We start from the raw sequence: 22,528 nt of genomic DNA on the forward strand, positions 1-22,528 counted from the left end.
ATTTTTCAATAAGTGGTACTGGGTTTATTGGATATCCACAAGGAAAACAAAATAAACATGGATACCTTTCTCACACTATAAGCAGTGATCAACTGCAGGTAGATTTTTCAACCTAAAGATAAAAGGCAAAAGAAAAAAAAGGACCTCTATAAATTAAAACAGAGTAACTTCATAACCTTAGGGTAGGCAACAATTTCTTAAGCAGGCACAGGAAGCAATAACCATAAAGGAAGAGACTGATATATTGGATTATATTTTAAGTGAGATCTCCAATCCATCAAAAGAGAGTAAAAGGCAAACCACAAGAGTTGGAAAAATATATTTTAAAAACATATGACAGGTAAAAGTATTTGTATTAAAAATTTGTTTTTAAAAGAAGACTTCTACAACTCAGTAAGATTAAAAATCTAATTTTAAAATAGGCAATAAGCTTGAACAGGCACTGCAAAAGACAAAAGTGGCAGAAAATATTAAAAAGGCACAACATCATTAGTCACCAGAAAAATGCAAATTAAAGCCATAATAAGACATGCACCCACCAGAATGGCTAAAATTCAAACATTTAACAATCGCAAGCCTTGCCAATTACATAGAGAAACTAAAACAGTCGTGAACTGATGATAGGAGTATTAATTGGTACAGCCACTGAAGAAAACCCTTTGTAAGGATCTAATAAAGCTGAACATATGCACACCCCATGACCCCGCAATCCAGTCTTCGGTGCGTATACCAAACAGAAACACATTCATGTGTGCGCCACAAAACACATACAGAAGTATTCATAGCAGCAATACTCATAAAATATCTAATGTAGAAATGTCCCAAATGTCCCTCAACAGTAGATGAATTGTTTGTGGAATATCACAAAGAATTCCATACGGCAGTAAAAATAGTCTACTGCTACACATTGCAACATAGACAAATTTCACAAACAATGTTGTACATAAGGATCCAGAAAGAAATAGTACAGGCATTTATGTATAATTTCATATATATTTCATTTATTTCAAAAAAGAGAATTCTGCAGTGTTAAAAATCAGGTTAGTGGTAGCTACTTGGCAGGCTGAAGTGGGAGGATTGCTTGAGCTTAGGAGATGGTGGCCATCCTGGGCAACGTAGTGAGACCTCATCGAGAGAGAGAGAGAGAGAGAGAGAGAGAGAGAGAGAGAGAGAGAGAGAATGAATATCAATGAATGAGAATCAGCTTAGTGCTTACCAATGGAAAAAAAAGAAATATATACTTACTAGGAGGGCCCATGAGGTGGTTTCTGGAAGAAAAGTAATATTCTCTTTCTTGATCTGGGAGAGATAACGTGGATGTGTTTACTGTTTGAAAATATACTGAACAATGATTTGTATACTTTTCTGTAAGTATGTTATACTTCAGTAGAATTGCATGTATGAAAAAGAATAGTGCAAATAAATGCAGAGCTGGAGGAAGGATGCATGTCAGGTTCTCAAGGTGCATTGCAGCCCTCTCACATACAGTGATCCAAAAAGTGACATCATGGCAGGGTTATAACTGCAGGGATGGTGAAGGAGCCAGAGATTGTGCCTGTTACCACTGTGGACTGTCCTGGCCAGAGTATGCCTTATCATCGGACACACAGATTAAACTAACGTAGACACGTGACTAATCAGGACAAAGTCATTCCTTGAGACTGAGACAAAGATGCTGGAAGAAAGAAGATTCCTCCCCTGTGAGGGGGCCATGTTGAAAAGATGTGAGGGTAGAAATATTAGTGACCATCTTCTTTTTCTCCCATGTCATAGGAGGAGGAAGACAAGATATCAGGAGTGCTGACAATGTCATTTAAGTCCCTGGATCCAGCTATGCCTGAATTCTCAGATTATGTGGCCAGACAAACTTATTTTTGCTTGAGATACTTGGATTTTGCTTCCATTCAGTTAGGGTATTGGTATTTGTTCAGAGAGAAAACTGAATCCCCATCACTATCATCACTATTATGTGGTGTTCAAGTTCCTTCACATTCTGGCCCCCACTTGCACATCTAGGTTTATCCGTCGCTGTTCATCTTCATATGCCCAACAACATGGTAATCTCAACTACAAAAAACTCCCCCAACCAAGAATTCCCAATAAGCAAAGTTCAACTTACATCTATTTCCAAATACATTTTTGATAGTCAATTGGTCTTTCCTGTTAAGAATAATTAGAAGACATAAGAATCCTGCACCAGCCTAGGCAACGTGATGAAACCCTGTCTCTACAAAAAACACAAAATCAGCTCAGATCGGTGGCATATGCCTGTAGTCCCAGCTCCTCAGGAGGCTGAGGTGGGAGGATCACCTGAGCCTGGCAGGTCAAGGCTGCAGTAAGCCAAGACTGTACCACTGCGGTCCAGCCTGGGCAATAGAGTGAGACCTTGTCTCAAGGGGAAAAAAAAAAAAAAAAAAAAAGACTCTTGGGATTAGAAACAGATTTTTTTAAGTGGGGGAGGGGGTTTTAAGGCAGATGGCAGGCAGGGGAAGTGGTTTTTGCAGAGAAGATTTTGAAATCCAAAGGAAGCCAAAAAACAAATGAAAACCTGGAACTGGCAGCATATGCTTTGGCATGACACTAAATACCCTACACGTGGGGGTGAGGTATCTGAGGACTTCCTAATCACTCATGTCAACTAAGTTAAATAAAGATGTATCTATCCACTTTACCCTTCAGCCACAGGGAGACCCAGAAGTCAGCAGTCAGCCTCTCTGACAGAAAGGCACTAACGTTTGTACAGAAAGCCTGGCACGGAGGAAATGGCCCTTGCGCGTGAGAATTGTGCACTGAGTGTAATAAAGCAAAATCACCTGTAAGCATTTCACTCAGCAGGGGAAGGGAGGGGAGGGCGGGGTGGGGGGGATATCCTGGAAAACAGCAAGAAGTAACTGAAAATTCACTGTGGCACACTGCTCTTACCAACATAAGGTGAGTAAAATGTCACTCACAATCTACTTTTCTCATTTTACTTTCAGTAAATATGACAAATACTTACTGGACAGTTTTGCTTACACCTAGATTTCCCCTACCCTTGTTTTCACTAGAGTTCTAAGTTCATCAACATGGACTCCTTCCACCAGAAAGGTTTTTAAGGACCTCACTCTCTATACGGGGGACATTAAGTCTTCTTTGCCCATTCCTTGCATTTGATCACCTGTATACTTTTTGTTTACATTGAAATGCCTCAAGCATACTCTTGCCATCCCTGTCCCTGACTCCATTTCTGCAGGCCCCAGACCCCTCGGTCCTCCAAGGTCCAATTCATCTACTTAGCCTATTCAGGGAAATCTCTCAGCGGAAGTCCTTTCTCCCTCATTTTCCATATATTGCTTACCACATTTGTTTCCCTTTTTCCCCTCCTCCAGAATCTTAAGTTTCTTGAACACAGGAGCCATATTCGATTAATCATTATCTGGAAATGGATACTTGGTAGGAAGACAGATGCACTGTCTGATGCAGACCAGCAGGGCAAGGAGTGGGGAGGAGCAGCAGAGACCCCAGGTCTCTCTCCTGGGGAAAGAGGAAACATCTCTCCCCCATAACCCCATTAATAGCTGACTAAACCAGAGATTGTTTCCAGGTACACACTCTTTCAGTAACAACTGCAAAGCAATCACAACGAAGATCAAGAGAGTTCAGCTACTTTGTCTCCTGTCTGTCACATACCCCTGGCTATCTGCAGAAACCAGCAGCCAAGCCCTAAACTACCTGCTATCCTGAAAGTACCTTCCCCTTAAAAAAAAAAAAAAAAAAACGTAGTCTAAAATGTAATCAATAAATTTATTCTTTGTGAATGCGTCCTTTCTATTTTGACCAGCTGCTGAATCACTCTTTGTATTAGGATGTATGGTCAGCAAATAATAGAATGGCATCTTCCTGCTTGGTTTGGAATCTAAACACTGTAGCACTTACACAGAAGTTTAAGGGGAAAATATATTGGACATGTTATTTAAAGTTATCTTTTTTTTCTAGAGAGGTCACACCATAAAATGCAGCCAGCTCAAAAGGTGTTTCTCTTTGATTGGGCAGTATAGACATGCATAATATTTTTCCTTTTTTTTTGAGATGGAGTTTCGCTCTTGTTGCCCAGGATGGAATGTAATGGCGCGATCTTGGGTCACTGCAACCTCCGCCTCCTGGGTTCAAGCAATTCCCCTGTCTCACGCCTCCCAAGTAGCTAGGATTACAGGCATGTGCCACCATGCCCAGCTAATCTTATATTTTTAGTAGAGACAGGGTTTCTCTGTGTTGGTCAGGCTGGTCTCGAACTCCCAACCTCAAGGGATCCACCCAACTTGGCCTCCTAAAGTGCTGGGATTACTGGCTTAAGCCATCACTCCCGGCCTGATATACATAGTATTTTTCTAATTGAAATTAGTTGTTAATGATTTTTAAATGAATTACACTTCAGCAACAACAGGGCTTTCTGAGCAGCACATACTTCTCACTTCAACATCTGTCCCTAATGCAGTCCCAACCCTGAGGTCCAGGGTCAGGTGTCATTCATCAACACACATGCATGGCTGTTTTGCTTTCAGACAAAAGGAAATGCTATTTGGTACCCAGGTCTCTCTTGACAATGAGTCAAAGGACCCCATATTTCAAGAAAAATAGATATAAATGTATTTCTTTCTGGGAACAAAAGCTTTCTGTATGTGTAGTGTGCAAACAAAGCATGTTTCTGATCTGTAAAAATTACAACTTAAGCTATCATTGTGAAAGAAACCTTACTTATTTCCTTTACCTAACTGGTCTATTGAGTGTTTGAGTTTGCAACTCATTTTTAAAACGCTTTTTCCTTCCTTCCTTCATTTCACAAATAGTTCTTAAACAATTATGCGAATCACAATCTGTGATAGAGGCTGAAGCTACAACAGGAAATAAGAGTTCCTGCATTTATGGAATGTATATTCTAGCAGAGGGAGACAGAAATATGTAAATACATATAATGCAATGTTGTGGTAATAAAGCTATGATCAAAAACAGGGCAGGTAAGACAATGAAGAACAATGAGAAGGGGCAGGACTTATTCCTTTAGCTAGAGTGTTCTGAGATGGCCTTAACTATCAAAATTTTATATTAGTCCTTACTCTGAAATCAAACAATTGTTTTAATAACCAATTACGGACATGCACCACGAGTCAGTGGTGGACCACGTATGTGAAAGGGGTCCCATGAGATTGTCATAGCACATTGTTACTGTATCTTTTCCATGTTTAGATATATTTAAGTACAAAATACCACTGTGCTGCAATTGCCTACAGTATTCATACAGTAACATGATGCACAGTTTGTAGCCTAGGAGCGCTATACCATATAGCTTAAGCTTACAGTAGGCTATACCATCTACGTTATGTAAGTACACTCTAGATCAAAATCACCCAATGCTGCATTTCTCCAAATGTATCGTGGTCATTAAGTGACACACGACCGTGTTATCAACACCTTTCATCTGAAAACGTTGCCGTTATCCCTCTTTGCACCTATCAAATTTCTTCCTATTTCCCAAAGCCTGTCTCTTCCAGATCTGATGACAGAATGCTGTCTCTGAGGTAAACTATAATGTACTTATTGTCTTCATCATCTATTTGCTACCAAATCTGACTTACAAAATCCCCCGCATTTTTTCCTAAACTATCATTTAACATCTTGTCTTGCCAATTTTCTATTTATTCCTATCATCTCTCCAATACAACCAAAATGATCTCAAGGGTAGGGTCTCTGTTTATTTCCCATCTTGTGATATATGAAAGAGACTCTGGACTTCGGGGTCAGATAAGACATGAGTTTAAATCTTGGTTCCTCAATGACCATCTGACTTTGGGCAAGTGGCTGAATCTTGTTTCCACTCAGTTTCCTCATCTATAAAATGGGCATAATTGCACCTAACATCTCTTAAAGGACTTTGACTTGAAAAAGCTTAACAAATGCCGATTGTTATTTTGCAAGATCAGTCCACAGCCATATGACGGACCCATAATTTTGCAGGCTGAGCAAGTTGTTGTTTTGGCAGTCAATTTTTATCAAGCATTTACTATATGCATTGGCCTTGTGCTGGAGGTGGAGATAAAATTCTAAACATAAATCATAAAACAAAAAAGCCAAACAGACCAACACTCAATGGGGTAGATAAACATTAATGTAAAACTAGAAGCTAGGATGACAGTCTCACTATATCATGGATATGAAGTGGATCTTGCCAGGCAAAATCAAGAAAGCAACAAGAATGAGTGCTGTAACCATATTGTAACCACATGCACCTTGCATCCACGCTCATAATCCATGTACCGACACTAGTCCATGAATTCCTATCAATACTGGCCGATCCTTCCTCCCCCACCCACAGCTGTCACTCTGCAACTCAATAACTCAGCAAACATTTACCAGACTCCTACTATGTGCCAAGCACTGTAAGAAACCCCAAGGATGCAGAGAAAAAATAAAATGTGGGCTTGCTCTGGGGGTCTGGCGTAAGCCCTATCAATGCAGCAGCAGTCTCCTTTTTCACTTCTCTTCCTGCTGGTGATTAATGGTCTTTAACCTCCAGGAAACGGAGGCATCTTTGGTTATCACAAAGGTCTTGCCCATGCTGCCTTCTCCCACTCAGACGTCTGGGCCACTTGCTTTCTAATGGACTCCTCAATTTCCAATGTGAGAACTGTGGAGCAGGAGTCTCAGAGACTTGGGGGCCCGTCAAATGCTGGACTACCAGAGCAATTCCTCAGGAACAGAAAAAGGAACCATTATCCTGAAATACTTATTTCTCAACAGACTCATGATAAAAATTATTAGAAAACAGGCACTGTGCTGTGAGAGTCCCATCTTCTTAAGTGTCTATGCTTTCTATACCCTGTACTTCATACGGGGTCCTGCATTCTCCTCATGGTTACACATACTCAAGGTGTATTTTTTAAATTATTCTTTCACAGATGAGAAAACTAAGGTTCAGAAACACAATCAATACGATTTTAAAATGCCTGCTGTGCTCCTTTAAGAGCAAATAATAGCAATTCTCTCTCTGGGCTCCAGGCCAGCCAGGTCTTCACGGGAGCAACACAGGTGCCTGGGGTATTTCCAAGGGAGCACTGCTGCCATCACCAGCTTTCATTCGTGCAGGGGACCTCACCTCAGCTGGCTTTGTAGAATGCAATGCTTCCATGCGTGCAAGAAAATAGGCTCTTGGGTCAAGCAGATACTAGTGAATGGGTGAACTCTACCATGGACAGATCTAAAGGTGGCTTTCTCTTTGATGGTTTAACCAAATTACTGTGAAATACCAAGACAGCCTCTAGGACAATTCATTTGAATAGGCTGAGCTATTAATAAATGAACATCTATTTGAATAGCCTGAGCTATTATTAAATGAGTATCTATTTTGTTCTTATCCAAATATTTACACTTTTTTTGAAGTTACCACACATAAAAATTGTGGTTGCTTGTACCACCCTATGTTACTAGCACCTAAGAAGAAGGAAAAGATAAATTTTCTATATAAAAGGCAGCCAAATAAGGACAACCAAAAGTTCTAACTAGGGTATTTCAGCCAGCTAGAATCTCCTATCAAATACACATATTCAAGATTACCAGAGGGAAACGGTGAAGAAGACCACCCTTTGGTGTCAGGAGTCCTGGATTTTATTTTTGATGCTGCTACTTCGCTTTGTGGATGTATGCAGGTTTATTTCTCCCTCTGAAGTTTTAAATTTCTTCAATCATAAAATTGGGACCTATCTAACAGAATGCTGATAGAGTTCTAAAGGGCATTGCTCTGCCTTTTTTCTTGATGGGAGGGATGGGGTGGATGGGGAGAGAGGGGCGATTGCTTGCTTTACCTGCTGCCTTGATAACTGGGGTAATAGCAAACCCCTCTCTTTTGGAATATGTGTATGTGTTAGAAAATAAATGGCCCCTTCCAGGTCTCAGAGTGAAGTATTTGGCAGGCTTTGTGGTTTGTAACATCTCAAGCAGATATTCCTAGTTGTTATTTAATGTAACTCAATAGGTTTAATGATCATTTTAACTGCCTACTAATAAGCATTTTTGCTTTCTTTACAGTTTGAAGTACTGTGGTCCTTGAATGATTGGAACTCTTATTACAGTCTTAATGTTTCCAAATTCTGGATTATTCTTTTGTCTTGACTACTCCAGAAAGATAATCCTAAGAGAAACTGATATCGATTCAACCAATGCTTACTGAACACCTATTGGCAACTATATTTTGGGACACTGGATGAACAGATGCAAAGAAAAGTCAAATAGGCTTTTTGGTCCCAAGGAGCTTACTGTGATGGTTAAAACTGTCAACCTGATTGGATTGAGGGATACAGAGTATTGGTCCTGGGTGTGTCTGTGTGTGTGTGTGTTGCCCAAAAGAGATTAAACTTTTGGGCAACACACACATTTGTGTTCCCCCAGCTGGCAAGGGAAGGCAGATCCACCCTCTGCCTTCAGTGTAATCTGGTGGACACAATCTAATCAGCTTCCAGTGAATATAAAGCAAGCAGAAAAACGTGAAAAGGAGAGACGAGACAAGCCTCTCAGCCTACATCTTTCTCCCATGCTGGATGCTTCCTGCCCTCAAACATCCAACTCCAAGTTCTTCAGTTTTGGGACTTGGACTGGCTCTCCTTCTCCTCAGCTTACGGACAGCCTATTGTGGGACCTTGTGATAGTGTAAGTTAATACTTAATAAACTCCCCAAGATATATATCATATATATAAGATAAATAAAAAACTCCCTGATATATCTATATATCTTACATATATCTTACATATATCTTATAAATATCTTATATCTATATATCATATAAAGATATATTTTATTTATATCATATATAAGATATATATAGATATATCAGGGAGTTTTTTATTGTACATATTGGGAGTTTATATATATCATATACATACAAGATATTTATATCATATATATGAATGAGATATATATATATATATATATTTTATTAATTCTGTCCCTCTAAGAGAACCCTAATACATATTTTGGTGCCAGGAGTGGTTCTAGAGGAGTAGAACATTCAGAATGGAGTTCTTTCCTTGGTTTTGGGGTTTCTGGAGTTGGCTGCTTAATATGATTAGACCCCAAAATGCTAAGGACTCTAATAGTATAGAAAACACCAATAGTCCTTGGCAGAAATTGTTTAAAGAGTTATGCCAAATAAATGCATTTGACACTTATTCACCACTCATGAGAGGTAAGTTTAGTGACTCTACACATAATACATTTGACCTATGTGGAGAAACAAGGAACATAATGAAGCTGGTTGGTTGCTCCTAAGCTCAATGGACAAACTGATGAAAGAAAATAGTGAACTCAGGGATTCTGTCTGATGGCTTCAGAAGCAGATACCGAGCCTCAAACCTGCTAGGATTGCCCCGAGTGAGAGTCTTGTCTCCTGTAGAGAAAGAGCCAAAATTGTGGAGAAACAGACACAAGCTCTTGAAGGCAGCCCACTGTGAGCAAGCTGAAAATGCCTGATCTCCCTTGGTCTAATGTAGAGGAAGGGATCCAAAGACTTAGGGAGATTGGAATGACAGAGTGGATTAGTCCCTTCAGACCTACTCATCCCAGCTGGGAGAGTCCAGAAGATGTACCCTTGACCAATGCCTTGCAAAATAGACTTGTGAGGGCAGCACCTGCATCTCTGAAGAGCCCCATAATTGCTCTTCTCTGTATGTCAGATTTAATGGTGAGAACCACAGTCACTCAACTACAAAATTTAAATACAATGGGAACAACTGGATCCTGAGGTGGCAGGGGCCAAATGGCAGCAATCAACCATCAAAGGCAAGGTGGGCACAGTTACCACAGTGGACAGCTGAGGCAAAGTGGCAATCAGAATAGTCTGACTTGCGTAGAGCTCTGGCATTGGCTAATGAATCATGGGGTTCCTAGAAATTGCTGGGAAGCCTACTGCATTCCTACTTAAATTATATAAAAGAGAAAACTTTTAGGTTGAATAGACAAAAGACTAATTTGAATTACAAAAACACAGAATCACAGTTCCTCAATTTCCAGACTTGAGCCACTTTACAGACCCAGAACCCCTTGGATAAAGGGGAAGCTGGGTCTCCTTGAGGAAGGGCCCTAACTATATTACCAAAAATTTATGCAGTGAATCGTTCTCTCATTCTTCCCCAAGGAGACCACCAGCCTTTTACCAGGGTAACTGTGCACTGGGGAAAGGGAAATGATCTGACATTTCAGGGACCACTGGACACTGGCTCTGAGCTGATATTCCAGGGGACACAAAATGTCATCACCATCCTCCAGTTAAACTAGAGGCTTATGGAGGTCAGGTAATTAATGGAGTTTTAGCTCAGGTCCAACTTATAGTGGGTCCAGTGGGTCCCCAAACTCATACTGGGATAATTTTCCCAGTGCTAGAATGCACAATTGGCATAGCCATACTTAGCAGAGGAGGATTTTGATAATCAAGTGGACAGGATGACATGATCTGTGGACATCATTCAGCCTCTTTCCCCAGCCACCCATCATCACCCAATGGGCCCATAAACAAGGTGGCCATGGTGGCAGGGATAAATGTTACACATGGGCTCAGGAACATGGACTCCTACTCACCAAGGCTGACCTGGCTATGGCCACTTCTGAGTGCCCAATTTGCCAGCATCAGAGACCAACACTGAGCCCTCAATATGGCACCATTCCTCGGGGTGATCAGCCAGCTACCTGGTGGCAGGTTGATTATATTGGACCTCTTTCATCATGGAAAGGGCAGAGATTTGTCCTCACTGGAATATTTACTCCGGATATGGGTTTGCCTATCCTGCATGTAATGCTTTGGTCAAGACTACCATCTGTGGACTCACGGAATGCTTTATCCAGCATCATGATATTCCACACAGCATTGCATCTGACCAAGGCACTCATTTTATGGCCAAAGAAGTGTGAGAGTGGGCTTGTGCTCAAGGAATTCACTGTTCTTTCCATGTTCTCCATCATCCTGAAGCAGCTGGATTGATAGAACAGTGGAATGGCCTTTTGAAGTCACAATTACAACCCCAACTAGGTGACAATATTTGCAGGGCTGAGGCAAAGTTCTCCAGAAGACTGTGTATGCTTTGAATCAGCATTCGATATATGGTACTGTTTCTCCCATAGTAAGGATTCACAGGTACAGGAATCAAGGGGTGGAAGTGAAAGTGGCACCACTCACCATCACCCCTAGTGATCCACTAGCAAAAGCTCTGCTTCCTGTTCCCACGACATTACATTCTGCTGGCCTAGAGGTCTTAGTTCCAGAGGGAGAAATGCTGCCACCAGGAGACACAACAGTGATTCCATTAAACTAGAAGTTAAGATTGCCACCTGGACACTTTGGGCTCCTCCTACCTTTAAATCAATAGGCTAAGAAGGGAGTTACAGTGTTGGCTGGGGTGATTGACGCAGACTAACAAGATGAAATCGGTCTACTACTCTATAGCGGAGGTCAAGAAGAACACATATGGAACACAGGAGATCCATTAGGGTGTCTCTTAGTATTACCATCCCTGTGATTAAGGTCAATGAGAAACTACAACAGCCCAATCCAGGCAGGGCTACAAATGGTCCAGACTCTTCAGGAATGAAAGTTTGGGTCACTCCACCAAGAAAAAAACCACAACCTGCTGAGGTGCTTGCTGCAGGCAAAAGGAATACAAAATGGGTAGTAGAAAAAGGTAGTCACATCATTACCAGCTATGATCACATGACCAGCTGCAGAAATGAGTACTGTAACTGTCATGAGTATTTCCTCCTTTAGTTAAAAACATGTATGTGCATATATACACTTGCTCTAAGAAAATATCTTTATTTAATTTCCTTTTTCTCTGTCATGTGACATAAGATTTAATGATTTCACATCAGCATTTAAGTATTGTTAACTTTATGTAATAGTATTTGGGTTGGGGATTGGTGCATTTCCGGCTGTAGGAAGGATAGTTGTATTATGTTAGGCATAATTATGACTAATTATTGTCTTTATTTGAAGGTTATGTATGATCTCAGGAGCTGTGTATGGGTTCAAATTGATAAGGGGCGGGCTTGTGATGGTTAATACAGAGTGTCAACTTGATTGGATTGAGGAGATACAGAGTATTGATCCTGGGTGTGTCTGTGTGGGTGTTGCCCAAAACAGATTAAACATTTGAGTCAGTGCGTTGGGGAAGGCAGATTCAACCTTAATCTGATGGGCACAATCTAATCAGCTTCCAGTGAATATAAAGCAGGCAGAAAAGTGTGAAAAGGAGAGAGGGGCCTAGCCTCCCAGCCTTCATCTCTCTCCCATGCTGGATGCTTCCTGCCCTCGAACATCCTCCAATTTCTTTGGTTTTGGGACTCGGACTTGCTCTCCTTGCTCCTCAGCTTACAGATAGCCTATTGTGGGACCTTGTGATCAGGTAAGTTAATACTTAATAACTTAATAAGCTCCCCTTTATATATATACACACATGCACATATATGTGTGTATATATATTACATACACATATCATATATATATTAGTTTTGTTCTTCTAAGAGAACCCTAATACTCTTACCCTCTAGTTTTCACTGTCACCAAACCAGCAGTCAGCTCATCTGGGGACTTGTCAGATAGGCACATTCTCAGGCCCTACCCCAGACAAATGGATCAGAGACTCTGGGGGTGACCCCCAGGTGTTTCTGTGTTTGAATGAGCCCTCTTCAAAGATCATTCTCATGTCAAAGCAACAAATACTCATTAGCTTACCGAGTTAAATCTAAAAGTGCCTTTTGCCCTTTAAGGAAACAGAGGCCCAGAGGCCACAGGAGAAGTTGACTGAGTAACCGCAACCAGAACTCAGGTCTCCCACCCCCAATGGCCAATCTCCTTCTTTTCTGATGATTTAATCCCTAAATCCGATAGGAAGCCCCAAGTATTACCAGCCCAAAGTGCAAACACTTGCTCTCAAAGAGCAGAAAAAGAACCTACTCTTTGAAAATAAGGACCACCAATAAAAACTAATATCTGATCAAAATCATTCCATAAACAAGCAGTAATTTCCCAAACCTTTAATACATTTCCAAGTTATATTTCCTAGTTATATCTTATATTTATAAAAATTTCTGGTAGAGGGGTGACTGGGTAGAAATATAATAATTGACTAGAATAATATTTGGAAGAATATACACTTAAAGACACATTCATAGTGGTTCCCCTCCTTAGCAGATTATGGATAACCTTTATTTTTTTTCTTTGTATTTTCCTGAATTGTTCTCAATAGCTAAATATTGCTTTTGGAATCAGGGGAAAAGTTAAAATTGTTTTTTTGAAATATTATATCCATATCACTCAACATGAAAGTTTATTTTGTAATTCTGTTTCTTTCCATACATCAGGATAGTGTGTGTATAGTAATTATTTATATCATGCCATATGTTACAATGAAGATGAAATTTGGTAAATATATTCCTTCCAGCTGGCACTAAGAAGAGGTTAAATGCATTCCTAGGTTCAGAGCACTATGAATTAAGACAAGCTAACTGCGAAGCTAAAGGAAAAATTAATCCCAGTATTCAGAGCTATGGAAGCATCCTTTTGAAATACGTTTATATGACACACGGCTCCTTATTTCCATCCCCCTGATATTTAACCCCTGGCACAAAGCAGAATGTTCAGCAATTCCTGGCAAAGTCTTAGGAGTTCAGGGGATAAAATGCATGGGAGAAGATGAGAGACATAAGAAACAAAAGGATCCTGCTTTCACATAAAATTATGTCCCTGTAGGCAATGAGACATCCAAAATTACTGGCAAATTTCATTGGCCACAGTAACCTTAAATTTTTTTTTTTCTTTCTCAAGAAACGTCTACGGACTTCAAAAACATCTATGTTGGGGATCTTATTCTGCATATCAAAAGTAAATGATGAAAATGAACTCATTTAAATAAACATTTCTGCCAAAAAAGCATTGTTGTAATGTTTCACTTGATAAGATGAAATTTATTGCTTCAAAGAAAAACTAATCTTGTTTTACTGAAACTCTCAGCAATATAAATTTAGTGAATGTTAACTGAAATTCCTTAAAGAAAATTGGAAGTTAAGATCTGCTGGCATCAATATAAAAAGGAAACACCGGTGGCCTCTCTCCTTCATCACAATACCCCCTAACAGCTGACATTTCTAGAACTTGCAGATGCTTTCAGGAAAGGACGAGTTATTGGAAATAGACTCTCTCTCCACATATAGCTATAGTTTATAGTGCATAAGATCACATTTACACGACAACTTAGCTTAAAAGTGGTACGGTATCAAAGAACTCAGAATTCATCATCTAGGCTTTCCCTATTTAGCATGAAAGATTTGGCTTGCAAAGGTTTCTCTCTCAAGAGTCTCACCAAATTTCCCTCAGCCCTCTACTTTCCTTCACAGAGTAGTCCCACCCATTGCAAAAGTAATAAATTAAGAATAAAGAATATGCACCTTACAGAAAGTTTCCCACCAACATCCCAGCTCCCACTCCATGTAATTACCTATTTGCCTATGAAAATTGATCTATAAGAGCCGTGTTGTCAACACATTAAACTAAACCTAACAGTCTCCTTTAAGTCTTACACTTTTTAACAGACCATACACACACACAAACTTGTAGCTCATTCTCTAACTCCATGTTGATACTTACAAGTCCAGTGCTTCCATCTCTCACCCACTCTGGAGAGAAAAGAGTCCCGTGGTAGATTTTACCTAATCTCGATTATCTCTGCAGTTTTTCTTTGGGGCTGTTAAAGATATTGATCAGAACTCACCTCCTAAGCATTGATAATTCCAAGTCCATGAGACCCCAAATAGCCTCGGTTTGTAACATAGAAACGCTACTGGTCTCAACAAGAGAGAAAGAAAATAACATTCCCACTCCGTCAAATTAAGGGGAAAAAATGACATACAGCAGCTTTCATTCTGAACAAAATTAAATTTTCTGGGTCACTTTCCCTGGTCTCACTGGACCACTTTTTACGCAGCCTGCCGGTGACTGTAAACACGGTCTCTCCACTCCTCACGCAATCAGTTCAGTTGTCATTCTCTCCTAGCGAATAGCCACCGCTTCCTTTGCTAGCGCAGTTCCCAAACAACAGACCTCCCCACCCGCCCCTGCCCTCCACACCTCACCACGGAGACTCGCCTTCTTTTCTTCCAGACCACAAATGGGCGAGCTCGTTCACAGAAAAAGTTAATGAACGCCTGATTTAGAGGCAAAGCTGTCCTACCTGCGATCACAACATCGGAAGGCTGGAAGTACCTAAAAGCGCCATCCTCTGCACCCTCGTCCCCGTCGGTGTGCGCTTCACACCCAGAAACCCAGGAACATGATTTATATGCAGACCTGCACCCATCCCACACAAGTCCACACGCCAGCTTGCCTAACCACTTATGTAAGCTCGTGCTTCCACAGTCCCAAACTGCAGACACACACACACGGGCACCTGTCACGCATCTGAAATGGACAAGCACCCACACCCAGGAGATGAAATCAACACATACGGGGTGGGGAGGGGGGATACTGTTTTAAACCATGTTTTCCCCCGTTTGTTTCTTGCCCATTTTTGTCTCAACTACAATTACCTTAGCAACCAAAGAATTGCCTTGACTCTCCGGCTCCTGAATTTCTCCTAAAGCCAACCTTGCGCCAGGTTCATGATAAAGCTGGAGAAGCCCAGGGAACCGGGGACCGGCAGCCTCTTGGGGGCGGAGGGGAAGCCTAGTCCGTCCCCGCGCCGCTCCCCACAGCCTCGCCTCCTCTTTCCGAGTTTCCGTGGTGGCGAGCGCAGGGGCTCAGCGAGCGGAGAGCGAAGCCCCGGGCCCGCGAGGAGGACGCGCGGCGGGTCGCATGGTGCCAGAACGCGGGGCGCTCGGGGTGTCTCCGGCGCACTCCGGGCTGGCCTGGCTCTCCGCTCTCCCGGGCGCTCGCCGCTCGCCCACCCGCACCGGGCCAGCAAATGGTGCGCGGAGGTCGGCCCGTCCCCTCGGCGCCCGCCGTCTCTCGCGGCTGTGGAAGCCCGGCGCCCGGGCGGAGCTCTCGCCGCCGAGCAGGGCCGAGCGCGAGGAGCTGCCCCAACTCGCGAAGCCGTTTAGCTCCGAGGCCCGCGAGCTGCTGCAGCAGCGCCCGCTGTCGGATGCCGAGCGGAGCTGCAGCCCCGTGCCCCGCGCACCTGGGCGCCGGCACCTGGGCCCGGACCGCGTGGTGCAGGGAGGGGCCGGCGGGCGGGGACCAGCACCTGTGCGCGTCCCGAGGGCGCCGCCGCCGGGCTCACCTGTTCCCAGCGCCGCGGAAGGCGCAGACCGTGATTTGCCCGAGGAGGAGAAAACCGAGAAATTCCTCCTCCTCCAGAAGCCGCGAGAAAACCGGGAGACTGCCTCGACCGGGCGGAGGCTCCTTTCGTCAATTCCAGACTGACCCCGTCTGGAAACTTCAGTGGCGTTAAGGTTCTCTTAGGGATTCCCGGCCCGGGGTGAGGTGCCCCGTGTCTTCCGACTCCCTCACTGACGTGTTGCTGGCGCCCTCTAAACTAAAACGGGACACCGCGATCGTCGGTGATATTGTTCCTGAGCTCATCATTTTTATTTATTCAACATGCACACCACGCGCTGCATTGGGAGTGTTATAAGATGATTCCTATCTGGAACACTACAAAAGTGCTTTCGAGAAAATTGACTCTCAAATATTCTTGAGGGAAGGAGAAAAAAGTTGACAGAAAATGAGAACGTGACTTGAACTGATGCCTTTCTTTAACGTGGGAGATTTGAAATGTGATGTTTATTTACAGATTCAGGAAGCTGCAGGTGGACATAGGACAAGATCATTAGTGCTGGATGTAACCATGGGATTTATGTGCAATATCAATGCTATCAATATCAAGAATAAATTCGAGATTATTGAATTGTAGTATGTCACCAGAAAAGGGGGAAAAAGCTTAAAATACCTAAATGCTTCTAAGGATGGATGACCTGGACTCTTCATTCACATGAGTCCAAAAGTTAAAGAGTAAAGTCTCCTTCCCAAAATGTATCTTTTCCCACCATTCTACATTGATTAATGAATATAGTCATTCTTTTATTCAATAAACAAATAGCACCTGCTCAGTGTTAGACCCTCTGCTAGCATTAGAAATGGAGAAAGGAAGCAGTCTCTGCCCTGAAGCCTTCAGGTCGAATGGGACAGTCCACAAGCAGATATGTGTGCTATGGTAGGCTTAGCCCACAAGAGGAGCCACAGAAACCTGGGGGAAAACATGCAACCAAGAGAAGCCATCCCCCGCCTTGTGAATAAAATAGAATTGTTAACAGATGTCCCAGTTATTTATTAAAGTTGAAATAAAAAATATTTCCTTCCCTAGGCTCAATACTTGGCTCATGCAGGTTGTGGAGCTGGCTGCAGCTGTTTGTCACAGTTAAATAACGGGCTGTGCATGGAAAGAAAGGTGATGACTGGGTGAACTTCTGCTTTGAGGAGCTCTGCATTTTTTATTATTTTCTTGGAGACGTAGTTTCACTCTTGTGGAGTACAGTGGCTCAATCTCGGCTCACTGTAACCTCTGCCTCTGGGGTTCAAGTGATTGTCCTGCCTTAGCCTCTCAAGTAGCTGGGATTACAGGTGCCCACCAGCTCATGTTTTGGTGTTTTTAGTAGAGGTGGGGTTTCATCATTTTGGACAGACTGGTCTCAAACTCCTGACCTCAGGTGATTCACCCGCCTTGGCCTCCCAAAGTGTTGGGATTACAGGTGTGAGACACAGTGCCCAGCTGTAGCTCTGCATTTCTGAGGCTAGCAGCTCCTTGAGGGCCAGACAGAGCATGAAGGAATAACACTGTGGAAGTATGAACAGCAGGCTCCAGGCTCGTTAGAAGAAAGCCTTACTGTGTACTTGTCTTTTAAAAAACACATCTGTGAAATCAGATATTTATAGAAATTAGATATATATTTTAACATTGATACATTTTGTGTATTATATGGGATTCCTGATATAGCAACATAGTATGATTTCTTATACATAGAATATCTGATTTCATATATATGTGTATATATGTGGGGGGTATTTTAGATATATGTATTTAATAGAGACAGGATGTATCTCTATTTTTGCTGACATGGCCAAGAGATTGGTTTATGTGCTAGGGAATTGAGCAAAAAAGTACATACATTAGGAATATTCGAGCCAGTCATCTCACTGTTGGAGAACAGAATAACCGATATAGAAAGGCAAGAGATCCAGTTAAGTGGCTTGAAATTGAAAGTGAAGATGTAAAATGATTTTGGATCCAAAGAGATTATAGATAGAAAGATAGAAGTGTATATGTGTGTGTATATGTTGATATATTTCCTAGGTTTGTCAACTGAGAAGGCCTAAAAGCAGTGGCACCCCAGTAGCAATGAACACACCTAACATTCAGACATTGGTTTCTTCATACCATCCTTCAATAAAAGGAACCAGGATTCCTTGGTGTAGTGGATAAAACCAGAATAATTTGTTCTCCAAGGAAATGAGAAAGTACTTAAAGAATTATGGAGACATGTCAAAAGAATATAGAAGTCAGCTTGAAGAGGTTCCTGTTGGCCAATCTTGGACACTTTAAGGTGTAAAATAGTTAATGACAATGACAAATTTAACCCTTTGATTAAAATAAGAATCCATCAGTCCATGCTGATAGAGAAAGGAACTCTATGGTAGAATGCAACTAATAAATGAAGAAGAAAAGATAGAATTAGAAAACCACCGTTTGGCAACCACCATCTTAATAATTGATTTGGGCCAGAATCATCAATAGCTACTAAAATTGGTGGATAAAATTTTGATGAGGAGCAGGATATTTCCCTAGTCTCAAAGTATATCTCTAAAAATGTTCATTAATACATTATTAATTATTAATAAGTACAGCATACTTATTACTTAACATGCAGCTGTAAATACTTGGGAGATATCATCTTCATCAACTGGTAAAATTTTACATAAATGAAAACCAGCAATGGGGCAAATCAGCCTTGTGCTGCATCTTGATATGATACGCCAAGAATGTAGTTTCATTTCTTATACATAAATATGTAAGTCAGGATAAAACATCAGAGAAATGCAAATTGAGAGAAAAATCAAGTAACTGGCCTGTACTCTTTAAAAATGTCAAGACTATGATAGTAAAGATTGTTCCAGATTGAAGGACAGTAAAGAGATGACAGCACTAAATGCAGCATGTGATCTTGAATGGGATCCAAAACGTATAAATGACTTTTGTGGCATACTCAGTGGATTCTGTGGATTTGATAGATTAAATTGGATAGTTGTTCCCCGCCCCCCCCCCCCGATGTGCTCAAGGTATATAGTAGAGTGTTCTTGTTTTTAGGGAGTATAAACTGAAATATGAAGTGGTAAAGGGATATCACATCTGCAACTTACCCTAAGAAGATGGTAAGGGAACCCTCTGAATAATTTTTGTACCTTTTGTAATTTATTATAACATTATTTCAAAATGAAAGGTTTACAAAAAAACATTAAAGTATAATTGTTTTCCTTACCAAATAAAAAAATTGTCTTCACTTTTCTAAAATGATCACCATGGGTTTCTTTAAGAATCAGCTCATGACTGGCTTTGCTAAAAATATGATTTGATCTATTGCTATATACAATAATGTGATTCAGCCCAATATTTTGTTCATGCACTCAGCAATTACTAATTAAGGGCACAGTGCATGCAAGGATCCTGAAATTCATCTAAAGTATAAAATGAAATAATATTTATAGGTAAAACCCTGACTCTTTTGATTACTTCATTATCAAGTGAGGAGTTGCAGGAAAGTGTGTAATAGAATCGATTGTGGTGTAGCTCTCAAAACGGGTGATAAATTGAACAGAATAATGGAAATGAGTTGGCAATTTCATTTCAATAACTTCATTGACAGGCCAAGGTAGAAAACTATTGTGTCAGTGCATTTTGTGCATGTATTGATAATGGTGGTTTTGGGGAAGATAATGAGTTTTGGGTAATGTGGCCCATTAATCAAGACATATTCATGACATTTGACAGCTGATGATACTTTTCTTAAAAATCCCACATTTCTTTTTTTTTTCACTTTTAAGTGTAGTCATTTTATGAGAGATGAGGACTCTTTTCTTTGCATTTTGGCAATAAAAGGAGAAAAGAGTCTGGGTCACTTTTGCTTCATGTAAAATCCTGAAAAAAAGCAAATGTCTGATTAGATATGTTAGAAAATGTTTCTTTCAAACAATGGCTCAAAGGGCACAGAATTGGTATCACCTGGGGTACTTATTAAAACTTAGCAATAAAGATTCTTGAACAACCAGGTGCAGTGGCACCACCTACTATCCCAGCTAACTCAGAAAGCTGAGGTGGGAGGATCAAGTGAGTCCAGGAGTTTGAATCCAGCCTGGACAACATCATGAAATCCTATCACTAAAAAATTAAAAATAAACAAAATTGGATCTGTTTCTTAAATATATGCTAATCGTTTCTGATGGTTAAAAAAAAAAGATTATTGAACTTCATCTGAGATCTAATAAGTCACAATTTCTAGTGATGGAGCTGGGGTATCTACTTTTGAACAAGAATTTGTGAATCACAGCCTGTGGTGTCCTTCCTTCATAGAATTCCCAGCATTTCTGTTACCACTAATTGCATAATCCCCTTCTCAAGAAGAGTGTATGGCAAGCAAGTTGATTACAGTGTAAAGTGGACCTTTTTATTCCTCTTTGCAATGTGAAGTGGATTTTTTCTATTTCCAGTATTAGCACTTGATCTACAGTTTTGAAAACCATGTGTCTGCAAATGAATGTGTTTATATCACAGTGCTAGAATAGATAGTTATGTTTCCAGACTTGGAAATAAAGCTATGTCAGAGTGTAATGCATATTTACAAAGTCCCATGCTTAATAATCAGAATGCAGGGATATGTATATGTACAGCCAATACATATGGAAACAAATCTACATCAATAATAACAAGTTTTTAAAAACCTTCACCAGGCCCAAAATGACCCTGGGATACTATTCACACCAATTGTTTGGACCAAGTTTCTTAACCTAGGCATCTCCTAGGCATTCTCATGCACTGCCTTTCAGAAGCTTGTAGTGAGAATTATCACAGAATAGGCAGGTGCATGTGTAATATGACTTGAAAAGTGTACAGGTCTCCTTAACCAAAAGCATCCCACTTCTGTCCTCTTCCTGCTAGATGCTGGGATTTCCACAGTTGATTAGAATCAGTGACAGGCATGTTTGGTTAGGACCATGGTAAACAGGGAATATAGTTCAGTAAGAAGGATCTTTTATAAAGTCAATATATGTCAATTACAAACCCTATCAAAAGTCCTAGTCATATGAGACAACAGGTAACCCAAAAAGCTAAGGACACTAAAATTAAATGCATAATGCCCTGTAAAACACGAGAAAGGCTTTTTCTTAAGGAGAACTATATTTTAATTAATTAAAGTCCTTTTGCTGGTATTTAAGGACCAGAGTTCAACTCACATGTTATTGTCAGCCCTCTTACAAGTCCTATATTTGCCAACTCTTCATTGATTTTCTCTTTCTTTCTTTTTCTTTCTTTCTCTTTCTTTTCTTTTTTTTTGGACAGAGTCTCACTCTGTCACCCAGGCTGGAGTGTAATGGTGCAATCTCGGCTCACTGTAACCTCCACCTCGTGGGTTCAAGTGATTCTCCTGCCTCAGCCTCCTGAGTAGCTGGGATGATAGGAATGCGTCATCATGTCCAGCTAATTTTTGTATTTTTAGTAGAGACAGTGTTTCCCCATGTTGGCCAGGCTGGTCTCAAACCCCTGACCTCAGGTGATCCACCCCTCGGCCTCCCAAAGTGCTAGGATTACACGCATGAGCCACTACTCCCAGCTCATTCATTGATATTCTAAAGAACACAGAAATGAAATTTGTAAGATAATTTGAAATCAGTATGCCTTCAACTTTTGCTTTTTTTTTCTCAAGATTGCTTTGGCTATTTAAAATCTTTGTGCTTCCATATGAGTTTTTACATTTTTTTTCTATTTCTGTGAAAAATGCCATTGGAATTTTGATAGTGATTGTGCTGAATCTGTATATCATTTCAGGTAGCGTACACATTTTGACAGTATTAATGTTTCCAATTCATGAATGTAAGATATCTTTTCATTTATTTGTGTCTTCTTCAATTTATTTTTATCAATGCTTTATAGTTTCCCACGTACAGATCTTTTACCTCCTTGGTTAAATTTATTTGTGAGTATTTTATTCTTCTTGATGCTATCATAAATGGGATTGTTTTATTCAATTTATTTTTGATAGATCAATATTAGCATAAAGAAATGCAACTGATTTTTATGTGATTTTATAAGCTGTAGTAATCAAGACAGTATGGTACTGACATAAAAACAGACACAAAGACCAATAGAACAAAAGAGGAAGTCTGGAAATAAACCTAATAATACAATATGAAGTCATCTAATTTTTGACAAAGGCACCAAGAAAATGCATTGGGAAAAAGAGAGTCTCTTAAATAAA

General features: G+C 40.8%; 1 protein-coding gene across 11 annotated transcripts in view; it reads right to left on the reverse strand.

Annotated features, from left to right (window-relative positions):
• Window positions 1-16,088, reverse strand: part of RGS6 (regulator of G protein signaling 6) — a 627,092-nt gene extending 611,004 nt beyond the window's left edge. For 8 of the 11 annotated variants that reach the window (XM_032245700.1, XM_032245707.1, XM_032245702.1 and 5 more), the window contains exon 1: window positions 15,596-16,088. The gene's annotated coding sequence lies outside the window, so the exon portion shown is untranslated. Of the gene's footprint in view, window positions 1-15,240; window positions 15,501-15,595 lie in introns of those variants that run through there. The other 3 variants (XR_004259060.1, XM_032245705.1, XM_032245703.1) reach the window with 1 other exon arrangement.
• Between the last annotated feature and the right edge of the window lie 6,440 nt (window positions 16,089-22,528).

The sequence above is a fragment of the Sapajus apella genome, unplaced genomic scaffold (assembly GCF_009761245.1).
Source record: "Sapajus apella isolate SASKATOON/1434 unplaced genomic scaffold, GSC_monkey_1.0 scaffold59, whole genome shotgun sequence".
Classification (NCBI taxonomy): domain Eukaryota; kingdom Metazoa; phylum Chordata; class Mammalia; order Primates; family Cebidae; genus Sapajus; species Sapajus apella.